Below are 21935 nucleotides of genomic sequence, written 5' to 3' on the forward strand. Positions count from 1 at the left end.
ATGTGCAATCCAAGATGGCGGCCAATATGGTGAAGCCAGAAAATTTGATTTTTTTTTTGTTCGGGGTTGTAACAGGAAATCAACGAGTCAAATTTAACTAACTTGGAGTCGCTGAACTCGAATATGAGCCATATAATACTCCAAAGTACTCAGGGAATGTGCAATCCAAGATGGCGAAGCTAGAAAATTGAATTGCATTCCCTGAGTACTTATTTATTTGGTTGTCACCGTATTTGGCATTATGCAGCACAGACTGTTCTAAGGACTTAAGAATATTCTAAGGATTATATTCGAGTTCAGCATTCCCAAATTAATTAAATTTGACCTGTTGACTGCCTGTTACATTTCTGTATAAAAATTTCCAATATTCTAGGTTCGCCATCTTGGCCGCCATCTTAGATTGCACATTCTCTGAGTACTTTGGAGTATTATATGGCTCATATTCGAGTTCAGCGACCCCAGATTAGTTAAATTTGACTAGTTGATTGAACTTAAAAATCCTTTTATGGTGTTTTTTCCATTCTGACGCCATATTAGACGCCATCTTGAATATCTCGCTTCCCTTTGAGACTCAGGAAAATCAACAGGCAAATTTGGATTCTGGAGGGTCGATTTAGTCTAGATCGATCAAAAACTGGCCTGTTACACGATTTGCTTCTAGACACGAGAAATGAGCATCTTTTTTTTGAATTCGTGCCTTGACCAAAAAATTGGCGTGACGGGACAACCCAAACTTGCGTCAGCCGTAACTCTGGATCCTTTTGGCCAATTTTCGATTTTTAATAAGCATTTTAAAGGGTTTTTTGAGTACGAAGAGAATCCAAAATATGATGCAAAACCGATTTCACGAACTATTGCAAATTAAACTATTGTCATTTTTCGTGACGGGACAACGTTTCCATATACCCCCTTTTCAAATGTCCTGTATAATTTTATACCTACAGAATCTGCTTCTGTCAATAAGAGGGCTTATAAAAGAGTCATTTTACTATAAAATACCGTTTAGATTGATTAAATATCTGCATTCCTTCCATTAATTTGAGCTATTATTGAAAACAGTTGGGAAAATTAAAAATTCCCAGCGTTTATACATTTTACAACATCTGCTCACATATAAGTTCAGAGTAGGAACTTTGGTGTGGAAATATGTTTTTTGTGTGGTTCAAATAGTGGGAAAACTTGGAAAATTATCAGAACCATCCAAAGTTCGACTTGAAAAAATTACTGCTTGGTAAACAAGTGCTAAGAATCGGTCATAAAGGTTTTTTTTAGAAATTTGGGATATTTTCAGATAAAATTGCACACCCCTTTCCCAAAAACCGCAATGTTTTACATATTCAGATCATTATTTCGATGAATTCTTTTTTGAGAAATGTTTCTGGGCCCATTGAGTATATAAATCACTACAGAAAAGTGTAATTGGTTAGGTTTATGCTCAATTGTAAGTCACTTTATGAATTTTGGATTTCAACCGAATCATCTTTTTTTTTGTGTTTTGGTTATGTACCGTTTACATTATATTTTCTTTTTTGTGAGTACATGGTGCACATGATATTTCTTATCTAATTGAGATCTGCAGTTTAAATACAATCACAGGGTTTCTATTTCTATGCCTTTTGTTAATTTGTACATCCATTTGGGCCTTATTATTTGTGTTGAAACTATAGAGTTGAACTTGCAATTATTAGTAATAACATAACTATTGCTTTAAAATCAGTAAAAAGTTTAAATGTATGTAAAACTAAAAATTTAATCTCAAATAATGGAGCTTAACATACTAAACAAGTCTGGCATCCAAATTTGAAACAATGAAAAACACAACAAATAAATTGTTTTGCCAAAAAAAAAAATCACAAATAATTGATCTTTTCAATTACAATATTTTCACCTGACCTCAAAATAAGTACGAGATCTCCTGTGAGTTTTAATTAGACTAATACAAATGTGAAAATCTAATGAAAACGGTACATTTTAAAACCAAAACACAAAAAAAAATATGATGATTCGGTTGAAATTCAAATTTAATAAAAGTGACTTACAGTTTAGCATAAACCTAACCAGTTACACTTTTCTGTAGTAATTTGTATACCCAATCGGCCCAGAAACATTTTCCAAAGCGAATTCATCAAAATAATTATTTCAATATCAAAAACATTGCGGTTGTTGGGAAGAGTGTTCTATTTTATCTGAAAATCTCCCAAATTTCCAATAAAACCTTTATAACTTTTTTCCCTTATTTTCAATCACTTTGCATGCTTCAGGAAAAATGTTCCTTGGATCATTTCCAATAAGAAATTATATGATCTGAATGATTAATCATGTCCATGTAGACTTATGATAATCCTAAATTTAAATAGACGAAATTTCGCCTCATAGGAAAAAAGTTCAAAAACTTCAAATAAGGATAACTTTAATTTTTCCCGACCAAAGATTTTCGTTCGCCCTGCAAATGAATGGGGATGTTCCACACTTTCATATGTACATGACAGTTTTCTTGCTATTTCTAAAAAAATACTACCCTCCTGAAGAAGACCCCGTGCCTTTAAATAGATCTTTTTAATTTGCCATACCCAGGAGGTTTTTTTACATTAAGAACTTTTTTTTAAATTGAAAATTTACCCTGCAAAGTTAATTTGCTCAATGTAAGTTTGCTTTGCGAGTTATCGTAATTTAACTTTTTTTTTTGCGAAAAAGTTACGATTTTGCAAAAAATCTCAATTTTTCATTTTGTTTGCCTGTAAACCTCAGTTATATGTTTTTAAAAGAAAACAGAAAGTTCAGTCAACTTTGCAGAAGACTGAAGCTTTGAATAATTATTTGGGATGTAAAAATTTCAATTTTGGTCATGTTTTTGGTTATCTGCAAAGTGAATAAAAAATTAAAGGATTATGTGCCAGAAAAAAACTGTAATTTTATTTCGGAAAATGTGTTTACATAATTTTAGAAGTACCGTAAAATAGATTGCGATTGATAACCCGGGTGACTATGATTATGAAAATATTGTTAAATAGGTTTTTTTCTAAAGTGTCATGTTATTCTCAATGAAAATTACTTCCAGTTGGAAAACGTGTTGCATTTTCTTATTCTTTAGGCAACAATAGTTTTAAATTCAAAAATATATTCAGATTTAGAGGCAGAAGAAGATTCTTAGTATATTTGAATTTTTTTTTTTAATTTTGCAATCTCGACCACTGTGTGCTGGTGTTATTGCAATACATTCCTTAAGTTACGAAAAGAAAATAACTGATCGACAGATTGGCACCATAATCGAACGAAGGTAAACCATCAACAAGTTGCAAAAAAAAACCCATCAACAGTGACGTTCAAGTTCGATGCGAAACTGGTTTTTCGCTTCTGAAAGCACTTTACTTCTATTTTCCTTGTTGGGATGTCATAATGTGGTGCTTTCCAATACCTCTGGCAGCAGTTGATTTTATAAAAAAAATGCTTTAAATTTTTTTTTGCGCCTGGCTTCTTAAAATGCAGAAATAGATAGTCAAAACTTCAATGAATTCTCACACAGCGCATCGTTTGATTTTCTAATTTATTTCATACTGAAAGCGTGTTTTCAGCATAGCATTCAGTATTGTATGATTTTTGTTTTCACGATTAGCATTCAAATCATTCACAAACTATAAAAATTTCGATAAGTAAATAACAGTCTATTCTGCTCAGGCCAGTGTTGCTGTTAACATTCGGGGATCGAGCAGGATATTTTTCTTGAAAGGTGTAGCTATTTTTGCGAAGATTTTAGATTTAGCAATAATATTCATAAATCCATAACTATAAACTTTGATTTAAAGAAAATTGATGTTTGGTAGAAACTTTTTATGATAATATAGCAATTTGTTTATAACATGCTGCACAAAAATTACCATCAGCTGCTCACTCTATTCATTGGCAAACGGGTGAAGTTAAACCTCCCTCGTCATAACTCAATGCTCAACCTATCATGCTTTGTCGATGTTTGGCCGTGCTAGACAAGTGATAAACACTATGTTTTAGTTTCATTCAACAAATTGAAAGTGAGGTTAGGTTGGTAATCTTTTACAGCGTCTCATTATTATGCCAAAAAACAAGATAATAACTCATTGGCAACCACTTTCGTTGCTCTCAGCCAATCTTGGGAGGGCAGCTTAAGGTGAACATCACATCAGCTCTACTAACGGAATCGAATACTAACTACGGGGTGAGCAAGTCACTGACTGATTTATGTTCGGCTGGTCAACTGACTCACGATGGCGCTCCTCTTAATGGCGTTGGGCTGAGAGCTAACCTACATTTTAAAAATTCATCATCAATATTTCTTCTGCTCATGGTGTCTGCTGCTCAATTCGGAGGCGTCCATTCGTTGATGGTTGGCGATTTGCACCTGCTAATCGCAGTTTTAGTGGCGAGTTTTACGTGCTTCATTTTTAACCTTTGTTCAACAATAGAAATAAAAATAATCGAGCATCATTAATTTTAGGTCGGAACCATAGTCTGCAAGTTTTCACAAACTTTGTAATCGTTTGGGAGTCAGAAGAATCGAGGTATATAAAATAACACAAAACCTCAACCCAATAACAAGTTCTAATAGCAACGAGGTAGAACCAATTCCAGATTGCCCTATATTTCACACTAACCCGGCCCGTCTCGATTCGATTTGCACCGTAATTATCACACCGTATCTTGGAAGCGGTTTCCCTTTTTGGTATCGGATCGGTTCTTGCAGCGAGACCAACTCAAGAATCGCCCAGTAGCGTTGTGGGCTCGATCTTCATCAACACCAGCCGTACCTCCAAGTCGAGCTTCCCATTACGGCCTCGTAACGATTATCGTAAACGGCCCATGAAGCAACTTCTTCGCAAGTTCTTGTGGTTGTTGCAGCTCCTACCTCTGCGGAGCCCGTTCGTTCGTTTGCCCATCAATCCCGCACCGACTCTGGTTCAGTAGGTTACCAGTGGAATTCCAACGGAGTTTACCGCGGAAAGGGTCTACCAAGGCAGAAGCAGCAGCAGCAGCAAAAAGTCAAATTAAATTCAGTTTCCTCATTACTTATTAATGGAGGAACGTTAGCCGAGGAGGCACATCGGCCGCAAGTTACACAATTTGAGCGCTGACGCGCGGACTTTGTGGTGTGATTATTTCAAATTTTATTACTTGTTTAAATTTGTGCGCAGTAAACTCCACTTGGTCACTCAATTTATCTAGGAGCACCTCTCTAAAAGAAAAATGCGTCTAACAAATGATACCACTTTGCTGACGGGGATGGGTCATATGGGAATACCTTCTTTGTTTTTTTTTGGAAAAATGTTGAATAAGTGCCGTATATCGTTAACCTACTGGCCGCCGAGTTGTTACGAAAGGGCAACCACAAGTAAGCAGCAGAAGAAGAAGAATTTTATATTTACATTTTATTAACGTTTTTTAGCGTTGCTTGACTCATGTAGCAAGAAAAACATCGCTATTTATTTTGTTGTTCAACAATTGCTGCATAAGTGTTTTTATTCGTTAATTATTGAACAAGTGTCAAAAAATATGGTCAATTGTTCACATTTTGACCAAAAAACCATTGTTCAACATGGTTGTGTAACACATATGCCAAATCTAGCAACAGATTACGAATAGTTCATTTCGAAGTTTATTCTGACTCAAATGGAACATGCTTGTAGAACTCGAAAAGCAAAATGACATTTGCAGACATGATGATTTCATTTCAGTTTGCTAAACGTTATAACATAGTAGATTCGACCTTTGGCTTCGGCTGGGATTTCTCGTAAACTCGTTGTTTATGTGAAGTTCGCGTTCGTGTTCTAAACACCGAGCATGGACATGTTGACGAAACAAGCAAGGATAGTTCTAAAAATAGAAACAGCTTATGTTCGAAAGAAGTTTTGGCAAACTGTTAATGAACTTGGTAAAACCTAGATGCCCGTAGACTTCTTATTGACGTTTAGGCCTGCTCATCCAACATAACCTCTCGTGGAAAAAAGCAGACGCGCGCCCGGACTTGACATTTGGAGTGATCTTGAGTTCGATACTTGCCCTGAGCATTCTTCATCAAAATGGAAAACTGAAAATTCAGCACCGGGAACCAGCAGCAGTAGTAGAGTAGTAGTAGTAGCAAGCGATGTTAATTAGCACTCAAACATAATTGAAAAAAAATCCTAAAGGCATAATGAAGAAATTGAATGATTTTTTATGGTTGATAATTTTTTATTAACCATCATTCATAAATGGCGTATCCCTGTCCAAACTAATAAATTACAAAAAAACTGGTAGTTAAATATCGTGAAGCGACATTTCTCACAAATAAAGGATTAAATGAAGAAAAAATAACTTTTGAGCGAACGTCTTGAACATATTTTATGAAAAGCCTGTTAAACATTTTGCCTGCCACGATATGTTCTTGAACGGTTATAAAAACGTTTGCCTAACTCCCTCCTGAATCTTTAAGGCAGAATGTTGCTAAACGGTTCTAACGACGTTATCCAACCCGGTTCAGAATCTTATAGTCAAGAGTTCTTATGACATGTTCAACAAACGTTCTCTATGCAAGTAGGACGTGCGCTGGTAAAACTTTATTAAACCACGCACATTTCTAACGGGTTAAGAGATGTTCAACAACAGAAAAACGTGCGCTTTTTCCAGCGTTCAAGAGTTCTCTGGGACGTTAGGAAAACATAGTAAATGAGTTCAACAACAAGTTCGGAAATCTTTTGGCGAACAAAGTGTGCTACTTGGGTATTTTAACAGAGGTGATGTGAGGTTCGATTGTTTGTATCAGAAGCAAGCATTATCCGAGAAACTTTGTAATACTTTGTTGATTTGTTAAATCAGAACAACTGATGTTTCATCATCATTATTACTAGTTATTATATTTTGAGTAATTTTCTATGTAATTTTTCTTTGTACAGTCCAGAATGGATTATCCGAAGTCTCAATTATCCGAAGTTTCGATTATCCGAAGTTCGATTATCCGAAGGTTCGTATGGAACTTTGGGATCGAATCACGAACAATTTTTTTTCATATTTTTTAAACATTTTACAATCAAATTTGAATGGTTGATTGCGAATTAATTTCTAAAATACTTTTTTTTTCAATATTTCATCACCGCCATTTTGGCAGCCATCTTGGCTATAAAAATAATGAATCACCTTAGAGTAGTTAAGAGGTCATACTTATGCTCAACAATAAAAAATAAGACAACTATAAAACAATATTTTCGTGATTCAATTATCCGAAATTTTGATTATTCGAAGTGAAATGTTGCCTTCGGATAATCGAGTCTGGACTGCACTAGTTGAATTGGATGAAACTTTTTCCATGCATTCTAATGTGAAAAGTCTTATTTAACACCTGTAGGGCTAACGGGGTCAAAACTTACGCAAAGCACCAAGGAGGCCAAAAAAGTTGGAAAAGCAACTTCAACCGACTGTATCTCGGCAAAAACTCAATCGATTAAGATGATTCTTGTTGCATTCGATCCGGAAGGAAGACAAGATCAACAATCATTTTTTTCCATTTAACTATTATTTTCTGAAATGTCTAAAATTCTTCTGAGGATACAAAATTTCGTATATAATAGGAAAAAACGAATGATGCAAAATGTCCACTATTGACGTTGAGAATGGACAAATTTTCATCCAAATTAAAAAAATACGAAAATGCAAAATCGAAAAAAACGTTACTTAATCCACTTTTTGTGGTTGGTGCCTTCTCCCATTTATAGAGTGATTCCAACCCCCCTAAAGTGTCCACATGGTTTATGGATCTCCCCTAACGTGATCGCAACAAATAAGAGGTCCTAATAAAAATAAGTGATGAGTAAAAAAAACAGACTACCTGCAGACTTTTTGCCAAAATTATACAGACACTGCCCTTGATGAAAACGGCATCCCTCTACGCGGCTTTTTCGTGGCGTTCAGACTATAGACCCTAAATAGATCTCTAGTTCAGACCCAGGGGGATGCAAATGGCCAAGGTATGTAGATTAGTAAGGTAAGGCGGGTTTTCCAGCTGTCAAAATAGTTAGTTAGCACGATATCCGGATTTTATATGGCGATTTGCAGAAAAGTGAAAAATTGACCATCTTACAGGGAAATTTTACCGGATTTTTTTTGTAGAGTTGATAAGCATGCCAAACTGAACCGAAATACGCTTTAAGAACACAAATATTTTTTCAAAAAAAATATATTCAACTGAACGCGTTTTTTGGTTCAGTTTGGCATGCTTAACAACCCCACAGAAAAAATCCGGTTAAATTCGCCCGGAAAATGGTCAAATTTTCACTTTTCTGAAAATCTCCACACAAGAAAAAATTGTGTAAATTTGGAAGGTGTAATTTTAGAAGGTTGAATATAACAGCTTTTAAGATGAAATTTTACCTCGATTTAGACTGAAAAAGTGACAAAGTGAAAATGCGCACAGTAAAAACAATTTTTTTTAATTATATTTTTTTTTCATAACATAAATTTTGATTTACCGTAGTAAAAGTCAAAATACACAGCTCTTCAGTTAAATGTTTCATGTGATAAAAGTACAACTTTTGAGACGAACTTGTGAGTGGCAGTGGACAAGGTGGAGATGGTGGAGATATCCAGGATTCGCGTTGCGTTGCTGCATGTCCGGGAAGACGTCGCTGACCTGGGTTAGAGCCTCAATCGCGCAGATGACGAGGAAAACTTGGCTGATTTGATGCGGCCGGATTGGCGGCTCCTAAGAACTTAGGAGCTGCAGGTTGGGACACAATCTGGCTGTGTCTTTCGAAGATTTTAAGATTTGCTGATTCTTGGTGAGAGCATTCCATCATTATTTGCTAAATGATTATATTCCCTTATATTATTATACTATAAATTCAATAGCCCTCCTACCCCTTCCTCACTTTCCCATTCCTTAATCCCATTTTGCCCAATTCCACTTCCCCGTAAAATATAATTATCTGCCAAATTAACACTAATACACCACACCTAACTGATCCGGAGCGTTTGGTACGGTATGTCCACGCATCCTTCCTCCCCTGTAGATTCTGTGGAATGTGATCCGTTCACAGAATCCTCTCTGCGGTAAACACAACGCAGTAGGGCTGGCCGCTTTAATTTTTGTATTACATTTTCGGGTGATCTCGGATGTATTGCAATTATTAATATTGACAAGAAAAGTGCTTGGGGCGTAATCTAATCACAAGACTTTCCAGCATGCTTTCATCGGACTGGCTGCGTTTGTGTTAGATTAGATTAGATTAGATTAGATGTGATAAAAGTACAACTTTAAATGAAGTTATCGGACAGATGTGTTCTTAAGGATCCCAACTTTAGTAGTTTATTTTGCACATAAATTGAGAAAAATCATCTTACATAGGTCATCCTTGTGGCCCTGTTGGTTAAAACATCAAATCAAATCAAATCAAAAATAAATTGAGAAAAACCACCTCAAAAACCAGGAGGATGCTAAAGGCCGCCATCTTGGGTGATTGAGATTGATAACGCGCGCAAACTGTGTACAGTGAAAACTAAAATATTTTTTAAATAATAATTCAATTTTTGTTATGAGAATTATTGTAGTAAAAGTCAAATAACACAGTAGTTAAGTTAAACGTTTCATGTGATAAAAGTACAACTTTAAATGAGGTCATCGGCCCGATGTGTGCTTAATATCCCAACTTTAGTAGTTTATTTTGCAAATAAATTGATAATAATCACCTCAAAAACATAAACTAACTTTGAAACGTACATTGCGTTAAAATTTTACATGAAAACAATAATTAGATTATTTTCATTTTATGCCTGCAGTTTTTTTTTTTGAATTAAATATACTTTATTGAATCTTTCTTATAATAATTACATTTGGTTTACATAATAAGTGGTCAGCTGTGGCTCTTCAGCTTTAGTTTGCTTTTCATGATTCAAACACTGTTCATATTCATAACTTTAAAAGTATATGATTTATCATTTTGTAACACTAGGTACAATGAAGAAAAAAAAAATTAAGAAAACATAACCTAACCTAAAACTAACTTAATCTTACCATAAACTAAACCAATCCTTGAATCAAGGGGTATTCAGATATAGCACATTTTCCCTGAATTTCAAACATTTTTCTTGAATCTTCTGATCCAACATTTTTACTTCTGCTAATTCATGAACCTCACTTGATCTTGTCCAGCCAGGAACATTCAAAACCATTTTGAGTACCTTGTTTTGGACACGCTGGAGCTTCAATTTATGAGTTCTAGCGCAACACTCCCAAACAGGTACTGCATACTCAATAACGGGGTAAATTATTTGTTTGTAAACTGCTAGCTTATTTTTCAAAGATAGCTTTGATTTTCTGTTAATTAAAGGATACAAACACCTGATGAGAATGCTGCACTTGTTCAATATTTTATCTACATGCTGTCGAAACAATAGTTTCGAGTCAAGTATGAGACCTAAATATACAACTTCCTTTGACCAGGGTATTGAAACATCATTCATTTTAATCAAAACATCATCCTTTGGGACAAATCGGGCCGATTTGGAAAGTGGAAAAATGATGGTTTGAGTTTTGGCTGCATTTATGCGAATTTTCCAGTCGCCAAAGTATTCGGAAAGAACGTCAAGACCCTTCTGAAGACGGCCAACTAAATATCTGGTTATTTTACCCTTATAAATAACGGCAGTGTCATCAGCAAAAAGTGACAACACACCATTACCAGGAAGAGTAGGCAAATCAGATGTAAAAATATTGTACAGAAGTGGGCCAAGAATACTTCCTTGGGGAACCCCAGCATCAATGTTGAATAATCCAGAAGCAATCCCATTCAGAAAAACCTTGAACGATCTCTCCGAAAGATAGTGCTGGATAATTTTGATAAGATACATTGGAAAACCGTATAAATACAGTTTATGTATCAAACCATCATGCCAAACATTGTCAAAAGCCTTCTCAACATCCAACAAAGCCATAGCAGTTGATTTAGACTCAAGCTTGTTCTGCTTGATGATTTTAGTTACTCTCGTAAGCTGATGAGCAGTATTATGCCCTTTCGGAAGCCAAACTGCTCATTCAAAATTATATTATTATCGTTGGTAAAATCCAAAAGCCTTGAATAGATGACCTTCTCAAAGAGTTTGGACAGACTACTCAAAAGACTAATGGGACGATAACTTGTTGGCGATGTTGGATCTTTTTGAGGCTTCAAAATTGGTATGACTTTGCCCAGTTTCCAATTGGTGGGGAAGTAACCAAGTTGCAAACATTTATTGAAAATATTGGCTAGATGTTGAAAGAACTGATCACTCTGTTTTTTCAACACTAGATTAAAAATGTTATCAAAGCCTGGAGCTTTCATATTTTTCATTTGTTTAACTGCAACTTTGACTTCCTCACCAGAAACATGGGAATCTGCAGGAAATTCAAAGGTAGAGTCATTGATTGTTGAAATACTATTGGCAACTGATGTTTCTTTACGGCTGGTCATGGAAGCGCCAAGATTATGTGAACTAACAAAATGAAGCCCAAGTGCATTTGCCTTTTCCTCGGATGTAATCAAAGGAGAATCCTCAACAATAAGAGGAGGAATAGGCTTTGGTTTGTTTTTAAGAACTTTTGAAAGTTTCCAAAATGGTTTTGAATAATTCCCAAGCTGGCTTACATGTTTTGAAAATTCTTGATTTCTGATATTGTCAAGTCGGTCTTGTATGATTTTGTTCAAATTGTTAACTGAAATCTTTTGTCATAGTCCCCAGTCCGTTGATATTGTCTCCTATAAACATTCCTAAGTCTAATCAAGTGTTTAGTATCTACGTCAATATCAGTTACCTTAAAATTAACAGGAACCTCCCGAACGTTGGCAGCCTCTGCTTGGTTGATAGCCTGCTGGATCACCTCCAGCGAACGATCAATATCAGCAGAAGTTTCCGGGTGTTGATCATAGTCGATGTTGCTGTCTACCACTTGCTGAAACTGCTGCCAGTCAACGTTGTGGTAATCTTTCCGGGTTGGTTGCCGCTGCGGAGTAACGGAAGCTCCAACCTCCACAACCACCGGATAGTGATCAGAACTCAACTCTTCAAACACCTCAGGATGAGCCACGTTCTCAGCCATATTGGTAATGAAGAAATCGATGATTGAGTGATTCCCAGACCGAGCCACCCTCGTTGGACGATCCGGACTCACAACGTTGTAGTATCCGTTTTGCAGATCGTTGTGCAGAATCACTCCGTTCCGATTCCTCCTGCTGTTGCCCCAAACTTCATGCTTCGCGTTGAGGTCACCAGCGATGATGTACTTTGCGCTCCGCCGTGTCAGCTTCTGGATATCGCCTTCAGTTTTGCTGCTGAACCATCTCTGGCATTCACCTGACGTGGGCAGTATGCAGCAATGAAGAGTACTGGGCCAACCGAAGTGGGAATTTCCACCCCAACGGCCTCGATGATGTCCAGCTTAAAGTGTGGCAGCCGGCGTGGCTTGAGATCACGATGAACAGCGACAAGCACACCTCCTCCTCCAGACGTGGTCCTGTCGAGCTGCGTCGCGATCTTGTAGTTTTGCAGATAAACTTTTTCACCGGGCTTCAGATGAGTTTCCGTGATGGCAGCTACGTCGATCTCCTTCTCGCGAAGAAAATCCACCAGCTCTAAGTTCTTCCTCCTAATGGAGCAAGCGTTCCAATTCAGCAGCTTGAGGGACCTACGATCCATACTGGATGACGAACGAGGTCAGCACTTCAATCTGCTGGGTCTTGGTTTTGCATCCACGCAGTGCAGCGGACATCTGTTTGAAAATATTGAGGAGTTCGGTTGAGGTGTAAAGATCATTACCATTTTCCTCAACTGCTGGTTCTTGGGTTGGTCTTGGCTCCTGGCTGAAGCCCGGTGGTGGCGGTCTCGGCTCCTGGCTGGAACCCGGCCGTGGATGATTCATCTCAGCTCTCTTCCTGGGATCCAACGGCAACGGTGCCAAGTTCGGGACCTGGCGTCGCGGTTGAAGAGGTGGAAAATTTTGCTCCACCAGGGCTGGAGGAGTTCTACGACGCTGAGGCTGATTCTTCGTCGATGCTTGCTGCCGAATTTTCACGAACTCAGCTCTCTTGGGGCACTTTCGGTCGGTTGACGAATGCTCACCGTTGCAGTTGAGGCACTTCACCAGCGAATCTTGGATGCACTGGGACGTGATGTGCGCATCAGTACCACATTTGGCGCAACGACGCTTCAGGTGGCAGTTCTTACCTCCGTGCCCGAAGCCCAGGCAGTTGAAGCATTGTGTGACGTCACGATGCACTGGTCGGTATCGCTCCCACGACACGATAATGTTGAAAACCGCTCGGATTGCCTTCAGCTCAGGAAGCGTCGTCGATCCCTTAGCCAAATGCAGCAGGTAGAGCTGGTCACGGTACTTGATGTCTTTGTTGCGTCGGCTCATTTTGTGCACGGCCAACACATCCAGTTTCAAAACTTTTAGCTCGGCAGCTAATTCCTCCACTGGCATGTCGTACAGACCTCTGACGACGATTTTGTACGGCTTATCCATGGCGACATCATGGGTAAAGTACTCCGCCTCGTTTTCGGTCAAGTAATCCTTGACCAGTTGATAGTGCTGCCTGGATTGCACCAGCACCTTAAATCCGTCCTGACACAGACGAATGTTGCCTTGGACTTTCCCAGACTTGATGAGTTCAACCAGCCCCGCTCGAAAGTCGATCGTTGCTGCTGATTGCCTCACATAAAAAGGAGGCAGTTTCTCCTTTCGCTGTTTCACTTCATTCTCCTTTGCTTCCGCTACCTGGTCCTCGTCAGGCAGTCCAGCAAACTTATTGTTCTTCAAAAGCTGCTCCTCGTGCGATGAAGAGTTCTCCTCCTCCTCATCCATCGGTACAGTACCGTCCTCTTTTTCGTCTTTTTGCTGTTCGATGTCACTTCCAAAAGCACCTTCCTCTTGGAAATCCCCAGTTTTTGGCCATCAGTTGAGGCCTCAACCTTCCTTTTGGAAATTCCCACTTTTTTGCCTGCTTGAGCCGCAGGTAGGGCAATATTGCCGGCGTTTTGCGCCGGGACGCGACGAGTCATGTTGATTCAGACAACCTTCACCAACGAATGCTCGGATAACAATGAATATGCCTGCAGTTTGTGTACAGTGCACAGTAGCTTTGTATTGGTTCCGTAACGAACAGCTGTTCTTTTGTGCTGGCGCCGTAATTGACAGCTCCCTTTTGTTTTGGTGTCAAAGTTGACAGCTTGTGTTGGCTGCGGGTGAGCTGCCTGTAGTGAGATATAGATGTCGCCCCCTGTTCAGACCCGACTAGAGGGTGACGATTCTCGAGATTTTCAATTTCCCGGAAATCGAGAGTTGTATTTGGTCATTTCCCGGGACCCGGGAGTTCTTTTTACTATGCCAATAGTGGCAATAATATACAAGGAAGAGTAGTAATTTTGTTTCTTTTCAATGAATTTCTACAATTAATTCATACTTATTCTATGAAACGTTAAATAGTTTTTTTTCTTTTTTAAGGTCAACTGTAAAAATTTGTTGAAGAAATATTTACAGAAATCAGAAAAAACAAAATATTACATAATATTTAATATAATCAAAATAAAATTGAATATTAAGGTTGACGTGAAACGAAAGAAACTATCTTGATACAGCTAAATTACCTTAAGGAATTAAAAAAAAAACAGATTATGAGGATTGCTATGCTCGAGAGAGAATATGAAAATTGAACTGATTTTGAAAAAGATTTTCCCTCTTAGAAATAATAAATAAAAATAATATCAAAAAACTTTACATTTCATTTCTGGGGTGTAACTACTAAGTATGCTTTAAGGGTACACAGCAACCAAGGAAGTTGTTGCCTTCTTATTCTAAAATTGTTGAACTTACGGATCCAATCCTGAAATAATTTGATTGTAAAATGTGACAAACTTTGTTGTATATCTTTATGCAAATAGTAACTAAGGGGATGAATAAAAATTTGAGTCGATAGTTCCCGTAGTTTTGAAGATATTAAAATATCTGTAGCAAAAATCGGGGTGCAAAAGCTCTGGTTGATGTGCACCGTTATGGTAAATTTTGGGGTCTACATTTTTTTGGCTTCTCACAATTATAGTTATTATAATTTTTCACGTGTTAAGACACTTTCCGAATAAGGAGATAAGAGAAGCATTGGTTTATTCAAACTTGAACATTGAACATTCAACGTTCAACGTTCCTTAAAAATTTAGAATTTTTCAAATAATTTAATGATTAGTTTATATAATTTTGCTTCGACATTTATAAGTTCAAAATTACCCGGGAGTCTCGACCAAATTTTTCGGGAATCGAGAGGCCCAAAAATGGTCGATTTCCCGGGAATTCCCGCTCGTCACCTTCTAGACCCGACCATTTGAGGTTATAGCCTTTGGGACCATTCATAAACCACGTGGACACTTTTTTGGTAATCTCGAACTCCCCCCCCCCCCTTCGTGGACAATTGTCCATACAAAAAAAAAATCTTTTTTGTATGGAGCATGGACAATCGCCATACCCCCCCCCCCCTTTTCCTCAGCGGGGAAATAGATTAAGTATCAATATTCACGAGTTTCTGGAAGTCATCTTTTTTATTTTGATCCGCGAATAATGTTTTGGAACATATAAAAGAAAATAGTGAGGACGATCTCATACGCCCCACAATGGAAGGTCACAGACCTTACCCGAGTACCTATCAGAAAACCCTTTCTTCTCTGTCCCGATCGCACACTGCCCGAGTGACCGACATCCAGTGTGAAATAACGTATCAAACCACGATGGTGTTGTTGTTGTCGTTATTGTTTGAAAAGGAGCCGATGTAAACACGCGGGAGTGTTATTCCGCGAGAGAAAGCCCACAGTTTGAATGAACAAGAAGAAATAAAAAGCGCTGAATCACACCAGATGCATAGAGTCTGCCCCCGGTGAGAAAAGAATTCACACATACGCACGCGCATACACATGAATGGGCAACGCAAATGTACCGTAAACGAGCAAACATTGTCCAAAAGGTGGTTTGCGCAACAAAAGGAAGTGTGTGCGGGGCTTGCGATTCAGTGCCTTCGTTTGGACAACCTGGGTTGAACAACTTGAACAAACAAAGATTTAAAGTTGAGTCGGTGCTCGGATTTGACAGCTGTCAATTTCGGGTGTCATAACATTTGAATTGTGCATTCGTTTAAAGGCTTGTGGACAAGAGTTCCAACTCTTGTCAACTTGACACATTACCAAACCTTCAAACGAATGCACCATCAGATTAGTCCCGTCCAGGGCGTAATCTCCGCGAAAACGACTGTCATTATGGTTATTGAACTTCACAATGGGCCCCCAAGTGTGTGACATTGCCGTTGATTGGCGCGCTTTTATGGCGGAGATTTCGCAGATTTTCAGCCTTATTATGATTAGCAATGCAGATTCGGCCGAGATTTCCCCTCCTCAAGGGGCTCCATAAATCCTTTCCAGACGGAAGCCCGCATGGTCATTCATTAATCGCGGCTATTCAACCCGGGTGCGGGAGAAAGTTCGATCTTCTTTCGCGGCAGAACCGGTTCATAAATTTGGGAATCCACGTCGTAAAAAGATACTATGGCAAAGAAAGTGTTCTCCGTCGTTACAACTGACCGATTGAGCTACTTTGTTGTGGAACCGGTTCATACCCCTTTCGAAGATTCGAAGTTTTAGGGGGAAGATGCGACTTGGTTGATAGTTAGGGTGGTCTAAACTTTAATGAGGAGCTTAAACAAAGTAGAGGTAACGTTTTGTCGAATATCTTTTCAGGATATTTTTTTTCCAATGATCTTCAAACTTAATTCAGTCAATTTCACACTTCTAGGACCACCCTAACGATAGCGCAAAAGTTATGCAAAAAAATCCAACCATATGAAGGTAGGTCGGGCATAGTCGAAGAAAGTTGATCTAGCGAGTTTTTGCCAACCCCGCGGGAGATCCAGACTAGAGGTTTATTCCTGCGGAGTCCACAAAACAAAACTTGAAAGTTGCAGACTGGAACCTGTCACGCAGCAAGTTGTGGCTTCAAGGCCGTCTCAGGAAGATCATGCTAGGCAGTGGTACAGCATCGAAGGGAAGTGCCAATTACTGGCGATGTAATATATAGCGGACACTTGGGCTTGTGTAACGGTTTACGTTTGCAGGTTGGTTCGAGATTAAACGGAATTGTCGCGATGGATGAGCCTTACCTGGTGACCTAGATGCCGTTGGGAGATGGGCAGTGATCTGGAAATGAGAAAAAGGTTTGTATTAATAATGGTAGAGGTGGAAGAAATTTTTAATGATTTATTTTCAGCACCTATTTCTGTGCAGGAGATTAGAACTTTTCAGCCCTTGTATTGAAAAGTAGTTCTGAAATTTTTGGTAGGCCGTTTCGTAAGTAGTTTCACGGTTTAAATCCCAATTACCATTTTCGAAGAAAAACATCACACTGTGAAGAAGGTGCTTTGTTGTTTTGTTAATTTGATTGAACTCAGCGGAAAGTGAAACGAACGTGTCACAACAATGGAAAATAGAAAAGCAAATTCTGTCGAGTTGTTTCAGCAACCCCAACCACAATCCCTTTGGACAATCGTCGTCATCTAGCTGTGAATTACCCATCCAAGACAGGAAAATCCAACGCATGTGTGTGCACCACGAGACCACCCCGTGAGCGATGAGCAAATGTCTGATTAAATGCGGCGGAAATTGAAAGTGAACTTTTTTTTCTCTCCTAACCACCTGCCGGGGGTGGGCCAGATGCCGCCCACTTTCAACGCCTTCACCCGCCCTGCCTGAACTAAGGTTCCATTTTATGTGCGATCACCCCCCCGTCCATAAAGATATTGTAGATGAGATGGGAACTTTTCGCGATAAGCACAATTTTCTTGGAAATCGAGCGATTTCTTTGTTTTGGGCGCCGAGGCAGGGCGCGCGTAACTTTCGATATGAAAAACGGTGGAAAATTGGATCGGAATCCTGGCCTTAACGCACTTGTGCGTTTCTTCTGTGATGAAAAAAAAAAAAAAACCCAGCACTTCCATAACGGCTCGCAATCACGAACTTGTCGATATACTGGCTGCAGCAGGTTGATGCACAAAAACGGCAACTTGCAGCAGCATTATGCAACTTTGAAGCAATTCTTGCCGCTGTATGCAAATTGCAAATTGTTATGCACCGCTCCAGAGCCGAGAGTGGATTCCAGCAAATGAAAGTGAACGGATGTTGACTAATGAACTAACGGTGTTGAAGGAATAATTGTTGCAAGTTGTTTGTAGGAAAATTTTGTCTTCATTCATAAACCAAAAGAAAAACTAAATATGATTCTAAATGATGTTTTAAAAGCCTGCATATATGTTTCCGAAGCATTTTTAATATTCGTATTACATTTGACTATATTCCTTTCGAATTATAATTTAATATACTCACAAACAAAAATGTATCATTTCCCAAATTAATCATGATTTCTACAAATTTTCTATGGAGAATTTTCACTGTTTACCTCTTTTTAGAGAAAGTTTCCCAAAACCCAATCAACTTTTCCTAGGGTATTTGACCCTATTTTGGGCCTTGTACCTATTTTGGGTCTACCAAACTTAATTCAACGAAATTGAGCATTTCACCAAATCTGGCAGGAATCTGCCACTTGATAGAGGTACGTGCAGTCATTATCTTCATTTTGGTGGACAAGAATAATTTACTTTTCCCTTCTAAATTAGAAATAAAGCAATAAAAATAGCACTCTTCACTTTTTTCTTGGCAAATCGCTAATTGCCCATTAGGGCGAAAATTTTCACCACTTTTGCTTACCGCTTGTTGACACTCAGCGCCCGGCTTTCATCGCTCAGCACACGAATGAGAGCCGTCCCCCGAATCTCTAACCACCGGCAAAATGTTTTTATTGGTGGGTTGCACAATCCCGTTGCAAAATCAATCGCTTAACTGCCACCAAATCAATAAAATAACTGATTAATAACTTCGTCCATTTCGGAGAGAATGGCTCTATATTCAGTCCATTTGACACTTCTACAAATTGTGACAGTGTGTGTGCGCTTTTCACAAGTTACAGTCTTTCTTGTATATTACGGGTTTGTTGTTTGGCTACGCAACAAATGTTTAATTATGTTCAAAACTCGTAAAGAATGATATAAATCATGTCCAAGTTTCTTACGCACGTAATGCAAGTGAAATCAATCGTTCTAATGTTGATTTGTGGCTTAAAACATCACAATGGCTGAGTATGTTTGTCGACCGAATTTGTGCGGCTGTACTGTACAAGCTGGGGCTGAACCGTACGTCAAAAAAGTTCGCCACGTGCTTCGCTATTTAAACCAATCAGAAAGTAGGCCGAAAATATGTACAAAGAAGGTCGTATGCTAGAAGCAATATCTCCAAAATAGGGACAAAAAATGTTTCAGTTTCTCGGGCTTATACAGAAATATAAAGTATTTTCGTCAAAAATGTGATTAAGTAAGAGCATTAGCATTAAAAAACCAACTTATTCATGTAATAAAAGCAAGGCTGCCTATAACAGCCTTTGAGAATACATGAAATAAAAAGTGCGCTCGGCTTAGTAGGCCCAAAATAGGGACAAATACCCTATTCCCAAGTTTCTTATAGGCTTTGATCCGGGCTACAACTTTGTAGAACATCAGATATTTTTTGGAGTATAAAAAGATATAGCTTGCACTAAATAATTATCTGTATCTTTCTGGGATTGATTCCTAGCGCGTTGCATTGTTCTACAAAGTGGTAATCTCTTAATGGAGAAAATTTCATCAATTATAGGAAAACATTCTCGAAGAAGAGTTTAAAAGTGAAAAATACATTAATTAAATTTTTTGAAACTCCATTATGACATCAGTTCAAGAATGGATTAAATAAACCTTAACCAAACGCTCAAATTTCCGGTTAGCTTCTGGGGCCTTAGTGTTTCAAAATTCCGACTGAGGCGCTCGAAAATAAACACTTTTGAGCAATTCTCTACCAACCGTCAAATATTGCAAATTATGTTTGGTATAAAATTTACATTTTTTTAAAAATTACTGTTTTTTTAAAGTCATAACTCGGCGCCAGATTTTTTTACCATACCTATGGATCAAAAGCTGCGGATTTTTGTCCTCTAAAACATATCAAAAAATCTCAAAAATAAAAAATTACATATTTTCTAAAATTGAGTTTTTGTGAAAAAAAGTTAGTAAAAAATTTGCAATTTTTTTCCATGTACCCATTTTTTCTCAATAGTCCTCAATAAAACCTACAACTTTGCCGAAGACATCAAATTGATCAGAAAATAAACTCTAAAGTTACTGCTGTTCAAATATTTACGTACCATTTTTGTATGGATAGCTGCCAAAATTGTATGGAGACTTGTATGGGTGAACCAATGACACAAAATAGCTACTTTGGTCCTAAAAAAGGCCCCCACAATGTTTGAGCCAAATCAAAAAATACAAAAAATAAAAATAGCCGAAATCGGCCGATTTCGAAGAGAATTGCTCTTTTGTCTATTTTATACATCAATATTTATTTTGCGCAATCCATTTTTTTGTATGAAAAGTGGAATAAAAAAAATTAGTAGTACCAACAACATGTAGGTAATACCCACAACATTGCTGAAGACACAAAATCGATTAGAAAATGGGAAATGGGAGAATGGTTATTGAAAACCACCTCTTTTTTCGCAAGTTCAAAAATGGAAGGGGTCGTATCGGCCCTCCGTCACGAGATATCAAAAAACGGACCTCGGATTCGTGATCAGGGACAAAAGTTACCCCTTAGGACAAAGTTTAAGGCAAATCGAAGAGGGGTCGGAGCAACTGCTGTGTGAGTTGGCGAAGAATTACCCATATTGTGTAATATAATAATGGCTTTCTTATAAATTTTACTGGTAAATAAGTTACATTATCAACAAAAATAGTTTATTTTGTGGAAGAAACCTGAAACGGTACACGATATCGAAATTTATGTAAAGAACTTTTTGATTAAAAACTTTATCAACTTGACTTTGGCATCAACCTGACTTTGACATTCCTCTTTCGTTAGTTCACACATGAACGAACGAGCGCAACTCAAATTCACTCACACAATCTTTTGTCATCTCACCGCCTCTCCCATTCGCGCAGAGATGGTTATTTTGATTTTTTTCAGAAATTTCTGTCACCTTCTCCAGTGACTGCATTCAAATGATTGCTGTCACCACGCAACACCGCACAAGCAAGAAAGAGAGAAAAAGGAAAGAAACAGAAAGAGCATGCGCGTTCGCGTCGCGCGATTGCTTGAGTGTTGAGCTCGACGTTCGTTCGTTTCAACTTCGTGTGCGTTCACTGATGGACTTTTCGTAATGACGATCATGGTAGGCGCTCGCGGTCAGTTAGCTCACGGCTTGTTTAAAGGTTATTTTTATAAAACTTTACAGAATTTACCCAATTTACCCTGTTGGGGAACTTTTCCGAGTCAGGAGAAATGTTTTTAAAAATCTTCTATCGGTGAAAATTGATTTTATCTTATTTAAATTTGAAGTTAATCCGGGCACTTTAGACTGAATATAACATTTTTATTCAACACTACGATTACGTCGCTAGCCGATTTTTCTAAGATGTACAATAATTTCTTGACGAGTTTTTCTCTATAAATAAAATAAGATTTAAATTCAGAGTTCAATTAGTTGGGTGGTGACGCGCGGTCAATTATGTGGCATTGTGTGTGAAAAGAAAAGAATTTTATTTCGTGTTTCATCCTGATTGGCTTGCTCAAGTCCTTCCTACATCATCGTTGATCGGGAGGCACGACGTCGTGTGAATTGTTGCATTAAAATAAGTTTAAGTATTACTGTAAATGACTGTTAAAAAGTCCTTCCTATATCATCAATGTCGTCTGGGTAATCGTGATGAAAAATTACATTTATTCAGTTTTTTAATACCTGTGCGCGAGTGTTTTGGTGTGCTAATTAGAAAGACCTTCCCATAGCATCGTTGCTCGGA

The 21935-nt window shown here is 38.1% G+C and overlaps 1 protein-coding gene across 1 annotated transcript in view; it reads right to left on the bottom strand.

Moving 5' to 3' along the window:
- Nucleotides 1-21935, bottom strand: part of LOC6049617 — a 147762-nt gene that overhangs the window by 97259 nt on the left and 28568 nt on the right. The window contains 1 exon segment of the mRNA XM_038259661.1: nucleotides 17163-17199. The gene's annotated coding sequence lies outside the window, so the exon portion shown is untranslated.

Source organism: Culex quinquefasciatus, chromosome 3 (assembly GCF_015732765.1).
Source record: "Culex quinquefasciatus strain JHB chromosome 3, VPISU_Cqui_1.0_pri_paternal, whole genome shotgun sequence".
In the NCBI taxonomy this organism is placed as follows: domain Eukaryota; kingdom Metazoa; phylum Arthropoda; class Insecta; order Diptera; family Culicidae; genus Culex; species Culex quinquefasciatus.